General features: G+C 46.7%; 1 long non-coding RNA gene across 1 annotated transcript in view; it reads right to left on the bottom strand.

Annotated features, from left to right (window-relative positions):
• LOC141096608 (uncharacterized) overlaps positions 1 to 11,456 on the bottom strand; it is a 197,514-nt gene extending 186,058 nt beyond the window's left edge. The window contains exons 1-2 of the long non-coding RNA XR_012233720.1: positions 11,072 to 11,456; positions 5,009 to 5,140 (exon numbers count right to left, since the gene is read on the bottom strand). This is a non-coding gene — a long non-coding RNA (uncharacterized lncRNA). The remainder of the gene's footprint in view (positions 1 to 5,008; positions 5,141 to 11,071) is intronic.
• Positions 11,457 to 18,217: the final 6,761 nt, after the last annotated feature.

An 18,217-nucleotide genomic window follows, 5' to 3' on the forward strand; every position in this document is an offset into this window, starting at 1 on the left:
CAGATATGGATAAATGGATAGATAGAGCAGATTTCTAATCTGTTTTTGCTATTGAAAACATTATCTATGAGCTCAAAAACCTTTCAGGTGATGCAGTTTTTTAAAAAGATGATCAACTTTTGCAGCTGAAAAACGTATCCTCAAAAAACACAGGAAAAACGCTGTGTGTGAATGTAGCCTTAGATCAGGAATAGAACAGCCATTTATAGGACATTTCATAACTTTCCCAAACTCCTATGAAAAAATATTCAGCACATCCTGCATTGAACTACTGTGCCCAATTTATTATATATTTTAGGAGTCGGAGTCGGTCCATTTTATACCGACTCCAACTCCGACTCCGACTCCACCAAAATGAGCTCCGACTCCGACTCCGACTCCACGACTCCGACTCCGACTCCACAGCCCTGGTCTCAAGTTAAGTTTGTTTTTTTGCTAATGTTCACACTTGCGCTTGTTGGTCAATTCAGTTTTTTGTGTAATCAGCTTGCCCCTGCTGGGGCTATGCTGAATTTCCACTCCTATTAATCAGTATTTGCCAATCTGCTTTTTGTTCCTTATTAGATTGGCCTCTTTTTTGCTCTGTCTCAGAATATTTCAGAGTGCTGATATAGGTTTAGAAGTCTAGTGACTTCAGGGTTAATTTTGCTATCAGAAGTGTTAGACAATATTTTTGTAGGTTTTTTTGGCAGATTGCAGACAGTGTCTTTCCTTTCCTGTCCTTTTTAGTTAGCCGGGCCCCATCGTTTGCTCAGCCTATTTTCCTGCCTTTGTTTGTAATTTCATCTTGTTTCACCGTCAATACATGTGGGGGGCTGTCTTTCCTTTGGGGTCTGCTCTGGGGCAGTTAGTTTTCCTCTTTTTCTGCTTTAGGCTTATGTAGCTCTCCGGTTGTGACGAGGCATCTAGGACCATCGTAGGAACGCTCCACGACTGCTGCTAGTTGTGCGGTTAAGTTCAGGGATCTGCAATCTGCATAGTTACCAACTTCTCTGGTTTTCTGAGGCTTAGCTTGTTGTTTATTTTTTCCTCCTCGGTGACCCATTCATAACAGGAGACCCAACAAAAACCCACCATGATCCCCCCCACACACATAACCCATAAACATACCAATAAAACCAGTACACTCAATTGATGAGTGAAGGTCGGTCACAGCTTTATTTAAGCAATTCCTTTAACAGTTAACTTATTTTAAAATCGCTTAGAAAGGCACATGAATTAATTAATCATGCTCGTCGCCAAATGCCCTGCTGTCTATTCACAGGCAAGTCAGCCGATGAGCCGCACCCGTGTGTCCTTTCTCTCATTCCCGCTGTGACTTGCATTTAGAATGAACAAAAAAAATTTTAATACAAGCATTAATAGGGTGTGTGGGACAAGCACCTCCGGGACCTGTTCACAGAGGGGGGAAGAGGGGTAGGAGGGTATGATATCATTTTATATACCCCCACCGAACAAGGGGAGGGGGGAGGAAAAATTCATTAATTATAATTGGCCTAAATACAGTTGTGGCCAAAAGTATTGACACACCTGCAATTCTGTCAGATAATACTCATTTTCTTCCTGAAAATGATTTCAAACACAAATTCTTTGGTAAAATTATCTTCATTTAATTTTACTTAAATGAAAAAGCACAAAAAGAATTGTCCTAAAGCCAAATTGGATATAATTCCACACCAAACATAAAAAAGAGGGTGGACAAAAGTATTGGCACTGTTCAAAAAATCATGTGATGCTTCTCTAATTTGTGTAATTAACAGCACCTGTAATTTACCTGTGGCACCTAACAGGTGTTGGCAATAACTAAATCACACTTGCAGCCAGTTGACATGGATTAAAGTTGACTCAACCTCTGTCCTGTGTCCTTGTGTGTACCACATTGAGCATGGAGAAAAGAAAGAAGACCAAAGAACTGTCTGAGGACTTGAGAAACCAAATTGTGAGGAAGCATGAGTAATCTCAAGGCTACAAGTCCATGTCCAAAGACCTGAATGTTCCTGTGTCTACTGTGCGCAGTGTCATCAAGAAGTTTTAAGCCCATGGCACTGTGGCTAACCTCCCTAGATGTGGACGGAAAAGAAAAATTGACAAGAGATTTCAACACAAGATTGTGCGGATGTTGGATAAAGAACCTCGACTAACATCCAAACAAGTTCAAGCTGCCCTGCAGTCCGAGGGTACAACAGTGTCAACCCGTACTATCCGTTGGTGTCTGAATGAAAAGGGACTGTATGGTAGGAGACCCAGGAAGACCCCACTTCTTACCCCGAGACATAAAAAAGCCAGGCTGGAGTTTGCCAAAACTTACCTGAAAAAGCCTAAAACGTTTTGAAAGAATGTTCTCTGGTCAGATGAGACAAAAGTAGAGCTTTTTGGGCAAAGGCATCAACATAGAGTTTACAGGAGAAAAAAAGAGGCATTTAAAGAAAAGAACACGGTCCCTACAGTCAAACATGGCGGAGGTTCCCTGATGTTTTGGGGTTGCTTTGCTGCCTCTAGCACTGGACTGCTTGACCGTGTGCATGGCATAATGAAGTCTGAAGACTACCAACAAATTTTGCAGCGTAATGTAGGGTCCAGTGTGAGAAAGCTGGGTCTCCCTCAGAGGTCATGGGTCTTCCAGCAGGACAATGACCCAAAACACACTTCAAAAAGCACTAGAAAATGGTTTGAGAGAAAGCACTGGAGAATTCTAAGGTGGCCAGCAATGAGTCCAGACCAGAATCCCATAGAACACCTGTGGAGAGATCTAAAAATGGCAGTTTGGAGAAGGCACCCTTTTAATATCAGGGACCTGGAGCAGTTTGCCAAAGAAGAATGGTCTAAAATTCCAGCAGAGCATTGTAAGAAACTCATTGATGGTTACCGGAAGCGGTTGGTCGCAGTTATTTTGGCTAAAGGTTGTGCAACCAAGTATTAGGCTGAGGGTGCCAATACTTTTGTCTGGCCCATTTTTGGAGTTTTGTGTGAAATGATCAATGTTTTGCTTTTTGCTTCATTCTCTTTTGTGTTTTTTCATTTAAGACAAATTAAATAAAGACAATAATACCAAAGAACTTGTGTTTGCAATCATTTTCAGGAAGAAATTGAGTATTATCTGACAGAATTGCAGGGGGTGTCAATACTTTTGGCCACAACTGTATCCATAGAAACGCCCCCTTTTACATATTAATGAGTGTGGGGGGAGTGGGTAACTCTCATGGCCATAACAACCGTTAGGGAGGGGCACCTCAGTCAGAGGCACAACTCTTAAACAGTGCCGTGCCTTCCAGACTGCAGAGACCCAACAAAAACCCACCATGATCCCCCCCACACATAACCCATAAATATACCAATAAAACCAGTATACTTAATTGATGGGTGAAGGTCGGTCACAGCTTTATTTAAGCAATTCCTTTAACAGTTAATTTGTTTTAAAACCACTTAGAAAGGCACATGAATTAATTAATCATGCTCGTCGCCAAATGCCCTGCTGTCTATTCACAGGCAAGTCAGCTGACGAGCCCCCGTGTGTCCTTTCTCTCATTCCCGCCACGAAGGATCATGTGCACTCACACATGACTCCGACCCCACCCATCAACAATAAGGCCTGTTCGATGCCATCGTGAAGCCCTGACAGGAATATGTCTAGCCCTATATCAGTTAGGTGCACACCATCCGATCTCAGAAAAGACCTGTTGTCACCTTCAAGTTGTTTGTGTCTCACCACAACACCATGCCTCTCTCTAACACATTTTGAAATCTGGGCATTGATTGTTCTCCTGGGGCGCTCTACGGCCATGCCATCTCTGGCTCCTTGCCAGACTGCCCTGGGAACTATTTCTGACCAAACAAATATGAGCTCCTGAAAGAAGCCATGAAAACGAGCAATATCTGACCTCATCATTGTTATTAACTCTGCCACCTTGTAGGAGCACAGGTCATTGGCGCCAGCATATAGTACAAGAACCGCCGGTCCTTTGGCTTCTTTTGCAATGTCCACCACTTCAGGAAAAACTTGCAGCCACTGCAAACCTCTAATCCCCTTCCAGGAAAAATTCAGGCCCCGGAAACCCAGGTTCCTCCCTCCTGGTCGACACTCTGCCCTCTGACCTGCACAAAATATGTAATAGTGACACAACAGCCACACTGTTGGATCACCGGTACCTGTGGTCAAAGGAAAAAAGGGTTTAAATTAAGGATTCTGGCCGAATATACCTGGAAAAACACGCCGAGCGCCATCTGCCGATCCTTTGCACAACGGAATCCGACAAGCCTGCTTTCGCTGCTTCGGTTGCCACTTCAACCACTCCAATCCGAAAAGAGTGAGTCCCATATATCCGGGCCTCTACCCCTGCTGCCGACAAACACTTACTAAACAATGTTTGAAATTGATATCTTGTTAATTGGGAACCATCTAAATGCGACAAATTTTTTTTGCTGCGTCTAATTTCCAAGAAAGCCTTCACTAGCTGAACAGAACAAACTTGCCCCCCGGACGGGTATATCAGCAACCATGTAGCTCTCCCTGTGGGATCTGTTTTAGTTTTACAAAGGCGAAGGTGTATTGCCTCCTTTACTAACTCTATGTCTTCAAATAACAATCCTCCATTTAAACTATTCTTTGATTGGGGGATAAGCTCGCTAATACGTAGCGCACCAAAAAAGGCTAAACCAAATGCAGCAGACAACAATGCCGATTCAAATTGAGAATTACATATAGAACCAGAATTAACCACAATACGACTAAGGAGAGCCAAGAACACTGGGCGCCTACATTAATGACTGGGATGAATCCGCTTCCACCCCTTCATTGCCTGTCTAATAATAAAGCTTTTTGTCACATCAACCCAACCCAACAGCTAAAAATAAAAAGCTAGGCCAGACAAACGTTGTTGTGCTGAAGTACCTGATATGCCCTTCATACGTAGCTGACTAATAAATTCAATAGTAACCTCCAGTCTGTGTTGGTCAGAAATGTGTACCGGCCGACCACCCATCAATAGGCACCACTCAACCCAGGCCTTACCATAGGACTGCCAAGTCGAAGGAACGACCGAAGCACGGACCGGGGGCATCAGCTGTTCGCCACCGCGTCCCAAAGGGAAAGAGGGCAAGACAAACCCGCCAGTTGTGCATTGGGGAATCTGTTCCTGAAAACCTGCCAATCAAAATGTGGTAAAACGTTAGTCGAATTGTTATCTGATTCCATGACATGTTGCGCTCGAGGCCAAATATTGCATTTAAGACATATCAAGGCCAAACGGCGAAGAAGACACAAAACTCAAAGACGTGGATGACATGAAATTTATACAACATGCGGTTTTGGGGTGCTTAGTTGAAAAGATGATTTTCCTATCGGCCAAGCCGCTTCACCAAAGCTCCATAGCTGTAACGATGGGAAAGAGTTAGCAGAAAACGGGGTCTTGACAGATACCTTGTGAAGGCCAGGATGCTGGCCACGTATCTCTGCACCATTGATCACCAAAAAAATGCTAAGAAACCGGCAATTTCCTCAACATATGTGAATAACTGTAAGTCCTGACTTGAAATTTCAACAAGCATGAAACATATGTGACAATTATATGTTAGCAAAAATTATTTCCACACCTCCAGGTCTGCGCGCATGGACTTTGTAATGCGCAGCCTATGATGAGGAAGAGAAACCCCTTTAGTTGACAACGACAATCTTCGAGAGAAAACTCTACCGACAGGCATGACTCTGCTGGCAAAAACTAATAAGCCTAATAAAGATTGCATCTTGACCAAAGTTATTTTTTGCACTGAACTCACACCTTCTATTAAACTTAAAGTTTTATGAATTTTTTCAGCCGGTAGGTGAAAAACCATTAAAATCATATCAATTTCAATGCCCAGAAATGACAGTTTCTGAACTGGGCTGACCGTTCTACCCACTGACAAAGGTATGCCGAAATTGAAGGCTATCGTTTTAAATTTATCGATTAATCGCTGGCATAAATCAGAATTTTCGGGACTTACGAATAAAAAATCATCTAGGTAGTGTGTAACGGCGCTGCACTCTGTGTCATACCTCACCACCCAATCCAGAAAGGAACTAAAAAGCTCAAAATAGTAGCAAGATATGGAACAGCCCATGGGGAGACACATATCGAAGAAAAATTCACCATTCACCTGACATCCTAACAAATGAAAGCAATCAGGATGCACTGGTAAACGAAAAGCAGAGTCAATGTCCGCCTTCGCTAACCAGGCCCCGGGGCCCGCCTCCCGAACCACGGCGATCGCTCTGTCAAATGATGCATACGTTACCGAAGCATCCTCGAGCAAGATACCATCATTAACTGAACTCCCTCTAGGATAGGAAAGGTGGTGAATCAGCCGAAACGCACCAGTTCTTTTTTGGGTACTACCCCCAGTGGAGAGACTCTGAAATTTGGAAAAGGGGGTGTAATAAAAGGGGCCAGCCATCCTACCTAAAGCTACTTCTTTTGCAATCTTTTCTCTGAGGATTTCGGGGTGCTCAACCGCAGATTTCAGATTTTTGGAAAAGGTTATCGAACGCTGCAGCTTGAAAGGTGTGAAAAAACCATACATGAAATCAAAACGTATTTGCCCAGCTGCATCTTTTTTATGGTACCAATTTAACCACGGATCCATCGCGATTACACTCACCGGGGTCCTTGCGATCGGATTGTTGCGGTTTAGATGGTAACTTTTCCGTTGGGCGAGGGCACCTTGCGGCGGGGTGGGCCCCACCACACGCAGAGCACTTGTGCTTGAATTTGCACAAGCCATAAAATCTACACTGCCCCTCATTAAACAGCCAACAGGCTCTGGGTCTACGCACGACCACTGGGTTGGTGCCTGTGTGAGGAGGTTGAGCTTGGTACGGTTCTATCTGTAAAAGGAGACAGAGTGATTGACAGTAGGTGTCATTTGGCAGTCCGCCATCAGAGGTCACTGGAGAGCACCGACGGCAATGGTTATGTAACTGTCAGATGAGGGTTACATAACTGCCAGAGGTCAAGGTGAATCTGATTGGGCGAAAGTGACTGTCAGGTGACAGTGGGCGGGGCTACCTGGACTGGCTGAATAAATACTGAGGTAAGCTTCTAGAAGCTTCAGCCAGCCAGGGTAGTTCACAATGAAGCAGGGTCTGTCACACAGAGGAGACCCCTCAGAGACTTTCTGACGGTAGAAAACGGACACGGGTGGTGACCCTACAGCACATTGGTCACAGGAAGAGACTGCCTGTGAGGGCAAGGTGTACGGTAGACTTTGTAAGGTGAAACACCGTGGTGGATTGGCCTAGGGCAGCCACGGTGGATAGAGCCACGAAGTACGCCTGATGGAGAAAGTGAACAAGTGAAGGTGCCCGGGCCTGTCTGCAGTGGTAAAACAGTGTTAACCATCTGTCATATATGGTGTTGGTCGTCGTAAGGGCGGCCAATAAAAGCAAACCCTGTTGAATACATTTCCTGCCTCTGTCTCTTGCCTGTCAACGTCAAGAAGCGGGTCAGCCTCCATTCCTGTGAGTACAGCACACCTCCGCCGCCTACCAGCCACATCTCCTAAATACCACAGCACGCTACCCTCCGCCCCAGCCTGCCACCAGTTGCTACATTTGGTGTAGTCGGCAGGATCCATCGCCGCCAATACAACATCTTCAGCGGCAGGCCTGCCACCAAGGAGCAAAGGCCCCAAGCTGTGTGGGGTGAAGAATTGCTTTGCTTTTGTTCCCTGTGCATTATAATTTGAAAAAGATTGGACTGTGGATTGCTGGCTGCTAAGAATGACTGTGGTAATTTGGTGCCCAAAGCAAAAGGCACAGACACTGCTGTTTATTCTGGATGACTTGGGGCTTTATTGCATCCGCCCCTGGAAGGAGTGGTGTTTGTTGGAAGAGAGCTGCACCCTCATGTTGGACCCTGGAAAATGGGTGGAGAGGTCTACCGCCGCACCCCTAAAGAACGGGAGTGGCCTGGGTGGAGAGACCTGCTGTGGCTGTCTGGCGCCATTCAGCTACTGGACCTCGGGTGGCATGAGACCTTGTGGCTGTCGGGGCATTGGATGCCAGGATTGGTGGTGGCGCCAAGATGTGAAAACCTGCCCAGGGAGCTTCCCTGCGGAGCTGTCGGGCCTGGAGGCTGGCCCTGCAGGACAGCGGGGTTGAAGACCAATGGTTAAGGATGGAGCGATGGGAAAGTCTGCAGGGAGCAGCGGCGGCTGTGAAGGTAAGCGTGCCCATGGTCCCGCCAGCAGTACTCCAGCCCAACCTGATTTCTACGCTCCCAGCATCGGACAGACCGCGGGGTCCCGACACTGGCCCTCGGCCTCCCAGCCTGACGCCTTGCACTGTGATGCCGGCTGTTCCAGATGACGGTGTGTCCCCTGCCAAGCTGACGGCTGCTGAATCGGCCACGCTCCCGGCCCCTACTAAAACCGGATCTTCGGCTGTAGTGTCCACCTTACCAGAAAGTGCGGCCGCTGTTTCATCTGTGGCTCCACCCGTGGTTGTTGTGACGGAGCCCATGGAGGCCTTGGTTCCAGCTGCGGCCTAGCCGACGTCGCTGACAAAGCCGGCTGCGGCCCATATCACATCAAAGCCTGCGGCTGCTTCTGCCTCGTCCCCGCTCTTGACCGCGACCCGCCCACCGGACTCTGCGGTCTATACTGGACCCTCCGCCTGGATAGCGGGGGTCATTGAGGAGAAGAAAGCCAGAGAGTGGGAGATCTGGGGGCTCCTGCACGAAAAAGGAGAGACTGGCATATCCGCTCCCCGATCATACGGGCGGGTAGTCTATATGGACACTAGCAGAGGCTACAGATTCATAATGGACAACACCGGCTACAAGGTATACGTCAATGTGGCCTCCATTAGGCATGGCCAGCTCCCTCAACCAGGAGATCTAGTCTCCTATTATAAGGAGTATTGCCCCCGCGGTTATTACATGGTAGCCGTCATCGCTTACCCTGAGGGGTACAAGCCTCCGTAAAAGGACGAGGACTCCTGGGTCTCGGGCACCAGGGACACTCGGGACCCAGAGGTAATCTTGGCATCCCAGAAGACTCCACGGCTGTGGAGTCCTCCTCTGTTTTGGCGAGACGTCGGCCGCCAGGAGGTGGCCCGGAGTACAGCTGTTTTGGACTGCAGGGACTGCAGTGTACTGTTGCACTAGTAGGTGACTGTTCCGCGTCCCCATGAGAGTATATTCTCTGGTGAAGCAGGGATGCCCTGAAAAAAAAAATGTTTTAAGTGGTTTACTTAAAGGAAGGGAGAGCACTCCAGTCGTCCTTCAATAAGTGTTTTTGTGTTAAAAAAAAATGTTTTGCAACAAATGTGGAGAAGTGTGTGGTGCCTTTGAAGTGTTGAAATGTTATTGTTATTTATTTAAAGAAAAAAATGTGTATTCAGCAGGTCCCGGGTACGTGGAATAGGTTGACCCCGACGTTGTTAAGCTGAAAGGACGACAGGACCAGTAGACAACAGAAGACTGGGTACTAACACAGGGAGGTCTGTGAGACCAAAAGTTTATGTGACACAGAGGTCTGTGTGACTGGTAGTCTGTGTGACGCAGGGAGGTCTGTGTGACCAGGAAAGTTTGTGTGATGCAGGGAGGTCTGTGTGACCAAAGGTATGTGTGACTCAGGTGACGACAATGTCAATATCAGGTATTGACACCACTTTCATCCCCATGACGTAATTGTCGAGGATGACAATGGTCAAAGGAAGGGAGAATGTGGGGAGGTTGAGCTGGTACGGTTCTGTCTGTAAAAGGAGACAGAGTGATTGACAGTAGGTGTCATTCGGCAGTCCGCCATCAGAGGTCACTAGAGAGCACCGACGGCAATGGTTAGGTAACTGTCAGATGAGGGTTACATAACTGCCAGAGGTCAAGGTGACTCTGATTGGGCAAAAGTGACTGTCAGGTGACAGTGGGCGGGGCTACCTGGGCTGGCTGAATAAATACTGAGGTAAGCTTCTAGAAGCTTCAGTCAGCCAGGGGAGCTCACAAAGAAGCAGGGTCTGTCACACAGAAGAGACCCCTCAGAGACTTTCTGACGGTAGAAAACGGTCACGGGGGGGGTGACCCTACAGCACATTGGTCCCAGGAAGAGACGGCCTGTGAGGGCCTGGTGTACGGTGGACTTTGTAAGATGAAACGCCGTGGTGGATTGGCCTAGGGCAGCCACGGTGGATAGAGCCACGAAGTACGCCTGATGGAGAAAGTGAACAAGTGAAGGTGCCCGGGCCTGTCTGCAGTGGTAAAACAGTGTAAACCATCTGTCATATATGGTGCTGGTCGTCGTAAGGGCGGCCAATAAAAGCAAACCCTGTTGAATACATTTCCTGCCTCTGTCTTTTGCCTGTCGACGTCAAGAAGCGGGTCACCCCCCCATTCCTGTGAGTACAGCACACCTCCGCCGCCTACCAGCCACATCTCCTAAATTCCACAGCACGCTACCCTCCGCCCCAGCCTGCCACCGGTTGCTACACCTGTTGCTGTGTATCCAGTAGTCGGTGCTGAAAAGGGAAACTGTTTCTGAGATAACAAGAGGCGCAGCCACACGTCCGTTGCTTTTACTCCCCAGCCTATTTCAGGCTGGAGAGCCAAACACCTCCTAAACTCTTCGTCGTATCTCCACCAAGCAGTACCCCCATGTACCTTATAAGAATTATAGATCATGTCCTGGTATATAAACAATTCAGAACAACGATCAGGATGTTTCTGATCCATAACACAACCCAGGACCGCAAACGCTTGTAACCAATTGTTTATCATTCTAGCCACTTTTTGTTTAATCCTGTCAAATATCTTCTCTCACGGATGCCTTTCTTTATCAACAGTATATTGATCAACAGAAATTAAAGACCAAATATCGACAAATTCGTTTTTCCAAATCTTGATTTTTGTATCATCATCTAAATGCAACCCATGGGCGCTAACCCCACAATAAAAGTCATCTTTGTAAGCGCTAGCGAAAGGGTCCATCTGTTTGGAGTCCTTCGCAGAAACACCAGCCATAGGTACCTTTTCCAAAATTGTTTTGAGGGAAGACAATAAAGCAGAAACATCATTACACTGACCACTTAATGGCAAACACTCACCGAACGCAGCAGCTGGAGGAGGGACTCCCATAAGTGGAGGAACTCCGGCTCCAGGTTATACAGAGGAGGAATTGAGGCCCTGGCTTGAAGCCCCCAGAAGTGCGTCCGGCTCAACCAGGCTGTAAGCCCTTGACGATGCTCTCGATTCCCTTCTGCTTTGATGGGACAAGGACTCTCGATCGGGGCTCACAGACCCGCTGGACACCTCAGAAGATGATGATGGCGAGCGGCTCCTCTAGGGCCGATACTTATCACATCTGTGGGACCTAGATCTCCTACGTGAGTGTGCATGACGCCTCTTATGCCAGGACGATGTGCGGTGGCTATGACGTGAGTGCGCAGATGAAGAAGAAGTGGAGCGTGACCTATGGCGCCTACGCCTGTCACTCCTTCCTCTGTGCGAATGTGAAACAGAAGCAGGAACCATGGAAGTACCAGCAGGAGGCAGTTAAGAACCTGCAGAATTAGCAACAGCATGAAGTAATGATTGAGCCTGAGACAAGCTGTCAAATAGAGGGGGGGCAGATAGAGTTACATCCCCCAAGGGCTGAAAAGCTTGTGTAGGGGCAGTATAATTAGGAACGACTCCTGCTGCATATATAAAACCTTGTGCAGGAGTTATATTGTGTTGTGAAATGTCCGGCGAAGTGTTCATTTGTTTGACACTTAATGGTGCAATTGGCTCCTCAGTGGAGCCTGATGAGTGTGTACTATTCCTCCCTCCCATATCAGCCACCGCCGGCCCAGAACTGCAGTCTATGCCCCTTGCTTGTGCAACTGTATTGCCTGCTGTGATAATCGGGCTCCTATGTACCTGCGACGGCTGACAGGGGAGGGGAGGATGTGATAGTGGCGCCTCAGATGCCGGGTTCCCGCCGCTGGCTTGTGTGGCAGGTTCTGCTGCTTGATGAGAGACAAAACAAATACCCTCTGAAGACATATTCATTCATATTGTGCCAGTGCACACATAGACCCCAAGTGGGTAAAAAGTAGGGCGACTCAAAGCAGAACTGGAAAAAAGGAAAGGAAACTGAGTCCAAAGCTACATGCGAATAGACATCTTTATTGAAGGGCAATACAAGGGAGCAAAAACATATATAAAAAATGAAGTACACATACAAGTGTCAGAGATAGCCAGGAACAAAATGAAAATCCTGTGCGACAGTATCAAAGGCAGCAGCGGGTAAATGTGATAAATAGTCACTTCATTGTGATAAAGGCATGATACAAAAATGATATGGAAAAAGATCTCTCCAAAACACTCAAACAACGTCACTTGAGGGAGTATAATACTCCTATATAGTAAGAGAAGGAGGACCGTCCATCAAAGTATTGCACACTTGCCCAATATATAAGTAATAGGAATCAAATCATACCCATCATGTCTGCCAGAGAGTGTACTGCCGTGCAGGAACGACCCCAATGCGCATTTCGCGGTAATACCGCTTCCTCAGGGGGTGTGGCTTAAGCAGAGACACTGCCCCGTTAAATACCTTCTCTTACTATATAGGAGTATTATACTCCTTCAAGTGACGCTGTTTGAGTGTTTTGGAGAGATCTTTTTCCATCTCTTATACATATCATTTTTGTATCATGCCTTTATCACAATGAAGTGACTATTTATCACATTTACCCGCTGCTGCCTTTGATACTGTCACACAGGATTTTCATTTTGTTCCTGGCTATCTCTGACACTTGTATGTGTACTTCATTTTTTATATATGTTTTTGCTCCCTTGTATTGCCCTTCAATAAAGATGCTTGATGAGAGAGCAGGAGTTTCGTGGGCGGGACTTTTCTTCTGCTATGGCGCCGTCCTCTCACGACAGGAGAGCTCTCTCTGAGACGAATTGGAGGGCGGGAACGCCGCGCAGACCGCCGGCCCCTTTGCCCTGCACCCGACGCTGCTGAATAATGAATATTTAACATCGGGGCCGGGGGTGCAACCGCGGGTGGGCTGCTGAGGTAAGTGACCAACGGGGAATTCACAAGAGGCTCATGCAACATACCGGGGGGGTGAGCGCTGAGTCCTGCGACGAGAGCAGATAGCCATTGCTCACCTTCCCTTTCTATCCTATGGCGCAGGGCCTCCAACAGAGGGTCTGTCATCTTCCCTCCAGACAGTGCTACCGACAAGCACCTCTGGGACCCGTTCACAGAGGGGTGAAGAGGGGTAGAAGGGTATGATATCGCTTTATATACCCCCGCCGAACAAGGGGAGGGGGGAGGAATAATTAATTATAATTGGCCCAAATAGCCATAGAAACGTCCCCTTTTACATATTAATGAGTGTGGGGGGAGTGGGCAACTCTCATGGCCATGACAACCGTTAGGGAGGGGCACCTCAGTCAGAGGCACAATTCTTAAACAGTGCCGTGCCTTCCATTTAAATGAAATTAGGGGGAAATTCGTAGGTCCCCCTATTTTCACCTATTTACAGCAAACGGTCTCACTATAGGGTTTGCCTTCCTTGAAACTTGTAAACTAATTGAAATAATTGTCCCGTACCATTGATGCAATCATGAAATATCGTAAAGTATATATTTCCAATTACATTACCTCCTGTATACAGTGACTTGCAGAAGAGTTTGTGGTGATTGCCCATTAATGACATGTCTCTGTTGGTTAATCTGCTGTGTTTGTTGCAATACATTTGCATTCTAGATCCCTTATATATATTCATTGAGCAGATAATATTTTGGAGTACACCACTTGTGTTGACTGAATCCAGTACATTATCTTGCCAGCATTAATAAATCAGAATTTGGAAACGATAAACATTTCAAGTGGAGAAGAAAGCAAGAAATGATTAAAAGCTGACAGCTGGAACAAAGCTTTCCAGGCTCCAAATGAAAAAGAGAACTCATTACATTCACAATGTAATTAAACCTGATTGTTAAAACTTTTATCAATATAATTAAACACCTCCATTACGAGCACGTTTGTCCTCTACATTGATATTATTTATGCCCTTTTGCTGTAAGTTTGGAATTTTAATTTTGGGTTGACTGATGCCAACTGCTTTTAAAAATGTTTAGAATATTTTGAAATGTTTATTGGCAATTGTTGGTTTTAGTATTTGCCATCATAAAATGGGTTTTGACTCATGGTAAGTATTGTATATAACTGTCCTGTCTTATTTTTGGATCACCTTCTTGAAGAAGTCCTCCTACAAATATTTTTTTTCATTAAATGTGGGTATATGTGTATGGTGTGTAGGGTGAGTGAGTTAATATACTTACCTAGTGCCACTCTCTACAGGATCCATCGCCGTTCTGCTTCTCCTCTCAGGGATGTCACCCTCTGCAGACTCTTCGGAGGATCACACTGTGCTCTGATTGACATAGAAATGGCTTTTACAGTGTAAGTCTATAGTCTATGGAGTTTCAGAACAAGTCCCCATAGACTTAAATTGTAGAAGAGACTTCCGGCACATGCATAGAGTGATCCAGCTAGTCTATTCTGCGGTGACGTCACTGAGAAGACGAGCAGAGCGGTGCTGGATCCTTTAGAAAGCAGCAGTAGATGAGTTTAGTAATACAGTACAAACACATATACTCACATTTAATGAAACAATAGCATTCATGGAAGCTGGGGCGGACACTGAGAGCTTGGGGCCACTGTGCAAGAAATGTGTCTGGGCCCCCCTCCTTTTATGGCGACAAAGCTACATATATATATATTGTGAGGTAGCGCTGTTATTCGGGTAGGGGATGTCATGATCTGAAGTGATCTGACAGTTTTAAATCACTGGGTGAACTTTTTTTACTTTGGAAAGTTCCAAGGTGTCTTGACTGTCCCCGGTGGTGGTTTTGATATTGCACTTTAGGTTTTGTGCACTTAATCATGTATCAGGTGTTACACCCTATAAAGGTGTGCTAGAGGTGTGCAATCACTGCCTGTGATATTGTGAGTTTGTGTTCACTCAGCCTGGATGAAGGATGGAGCTGGAGAGGAGTCCTGCGCAGCTTAGCCAGGGGGGATGTGTTTCAGCTATGGTGTCTGGACGAAGGGCTGGCATGGCGTGGTGGAGTCGCAGTGATGGTGTCAGTGGAAGTGTCTGCATGGGCTGGTGGAGTGGCGACTATGGAGAGTGGCACTCACCATGTGGGACTTGGCCGCTGAGCTGGACTCAAGCATGCTCGACTTCGTGTCAGCAGCTGAACTCATCCTTGGGACTCTGGTTCTAAGCAGCTGCAACTGGTGGTGGACCCTGCTCCAAGGCTGCACTAAGGTGAAGGATCCTGTTACGGTGATGGATCCAGGTGGAGGAGAAGATGCACTCAGGTGGAGGGCTCTGTTGCTAGGAGCGCACGCAACAGAGCAAAGCTAAGTGGTGTTTCCCCTGTATTGTCTCTTTCCTCATGTGTGTTATTAGTGCAGTGGTGGGATTAGTCTCCGCACCGACCCATTCCCTAGTGTGGGTTTAGGGTCAGGGCGAGCTAGGGCGTTGAGGTACGCGTGCGGCGCCCGGTGCGAAACCGGCATAGGGAACGTTAGGAGTGCAGGGACACTGGCTCAGGGGGGCTCAGGAGGTCTCCAATTCCCTTTTCCCTATTGCAGGGCCCACCATTGTTAAAGTTTCCCAGGTTCCCCCTTTATTATTTGATTATTGTATGTATAACGTGTAATACCTAAATTCGCCAGGTGGAGGCGGCGTATCCACCTGCACGTTTTTATTATTTAAATACGCCCCACTGGAGGCGGTGTATCCAGGGTCACGTGTGTTATGGGTTCGCCTTGCGGTATCATCTGCGTCCAGAGACACGTGACCATGACAGGGGATACTCGCTTGCAGCCACAAAAAAATCAGATCCGGCACGGGTTTTCCACAAAACCATAACTCCATGTGGTTTATTCAGCAGCATAAACCAAAGCAAGCAACATAAAGTTCACTTAACGGCATAGCGTCCGTGACAGAGTTCAGCTCTATTACTCTGTAGTCATACAGGTTATGCATACACAGGCTTTCTAGCCTCGGCTATCTCACCCACGTTCGGGTTTCCTCATGGCTGCTTCAGCTTACTGCAGACGTTCATTCCCTCCCCTGGGAGCTCTCAGACACATGCAGCCATTCACCACAGCCACTTTACAGGCTGTTAGCCAGGAAGCTCCATCTCAGCTGGACCTTCCACACTGGACCAACCAGGTCCCAGCATTCACCTCATGTGACCTACCCTGGCCACATTATATGGTCCATAGCCACGCCCACCGTGTCACATGACAATGACCTCATCACAGGTCCTTCACACACACACATATACCCTTTACAATAGCGTTATTAAACACACCCCCTGGGTGGGTTTGTAGGAAGCTAGTACCTGACACATTGAACAAGCACCTCAGCAGTATCACTGCTGATTAACACACACATAAATCTCCATCTCAAGGCCACCCACCTTGAGATACATAATGGTCATTCAGTATCTTGCCATTCATCCACTCTCCTGGGACATCCATACAGCGCCCCCTAGTGGACACAGTGGTCACTACACCACTATATATATATATATATAATATATATATATATATATATATATATACTGTATATATATATCTATATTTATTTTTAAATATAGCAGCACACACATACATCTCTCCTTTATTATGTATGTTGCCATCCCTTATACAGTGCCCTCTCTTGCTATGTATAATACTGTCCCTTACATATTGGATTATATAGAGCCCTCCATGCTGATGGAGCATGGGAAAGCTTCTTTTCTAATAGAGGAGATAATGGTCACCGGCTCCTCCATCAGCACTCATTTTATATCTAACAAGAGAGCGGACTATGTAATAAAAGAGGGCACGGTGAATAACAAAAATAACAAGAATACACTATGTAAGAGACAGCACTGTACATAACAGCAGAGGAAGCTATATAATAAGGGACGGCACTATACAAAACTAGAGTGGCTGGTATGTACTAAGGGACGGTGTTATACACTATATACTTTTGGGATGGCGCTATACATAATAAGCTAGTACACTATATACTAAGGGACTGTGCTATACATAAAAAGTGAGTACACTATATACTAAGGGACTGTGTAAAAGGGAACCTGTCACCTGTTTTGGCCACTATAAGATGCGGCCACTGCCTTTCAGAGCTTAGATAAGCCCCAGATCTGACCTGAAAGATAACAAAAATAAGTTTTATTGTGCTCACCTAGGGGACGGTCCGGTCCGATGGTTGTCGCAGGTCTGGGTCCGGCACCTCCCATCTTCTTGCCATGCCGCCCTCCTGCTTGCTTCATGGATCCCCGGAATCTTGCTCCTGCGCAAGCGTACTTATCTGCCCTGTTGAGGAGCAAAGTACTGCAGTGAGCAGGCACTGGGAAAGGCTAGAGAGGTCCAGCCCCTGTGCACTGCAGTATTTTGATCTGCTCTCAACAGGGCAGATAAGTAAGCCTGTGCCGGAGCATGATGCCAGGTAGCCATGAACCAAGCAGGAGGGCAGCATTGCAAGAAGATGGGAGGCGCCGGACCCAGACCTACAACACCCATTGGACAGGACCGCACCGGACCGCCCCCTCGGGTGAGTATAATAAAACATTTTTCTTCACTTGCAGGTTGGTTCAGGGGCTTATCTACAGCATTATAGAATGCTGTATATAAACCCTGAAAGGCAGTGGCTGCATCTTATAGCGGCCAAAACAGCTGACAAGTTCCCTTTTTAAAGGGAACTTGTCACCACTTTTTTTTGCCTACCAGCTAAAAACATAATTCGGTATCAGCTGTGCATTCCACAACTACTTCTGAAACCCCCTGACTCCCCATGTATCACCCATAAAAACCTTTTTTATTTGTCCCGCGCTGTATGGTAATCTGTTCGGTCCGGTCCTATGGGTGTTGGCTCTGTTCCCTTACTCCACCCCTCCTCAGCTTGCTGTATGCAATCTTTACCATGAATATCGGAGATCGTGTACAGATTTGAAATGGTATCTTGCGCATGCGCAGTATGCTTTGACCAACTGCTGGCAAAGCCGAAAAGCAGTAGTGCGCTTGCGTGTCCTACGCCTTCTGTGGTGCCATGTCTAATCAATGGTGGCAGTGTGCTTTAAATGCCTTATGGTTATATTCACTAGCAGAAACACTCACCATCACCTTCAAAACTCTTTAGAACACCCCTAAAACTTCCATTCTG

Source organism: Dendrobates tinctorius, unplaced genomic scaffold (assembly GCF_039654945.1).
Source record: "Dendrobates tinctorius isolate UK_male_01 unplaced genomic scaffold, ASM3965494v1 ptg000075l, whole genome shotgun sequence".
NCBI classification, from domain to species: domain Eukaryota; kingdom Metazoa; phylum Chordata; class Amphibia; order Anura; family Dendrobatidae; genus Dendrobates; species Dendrobates tinctorius.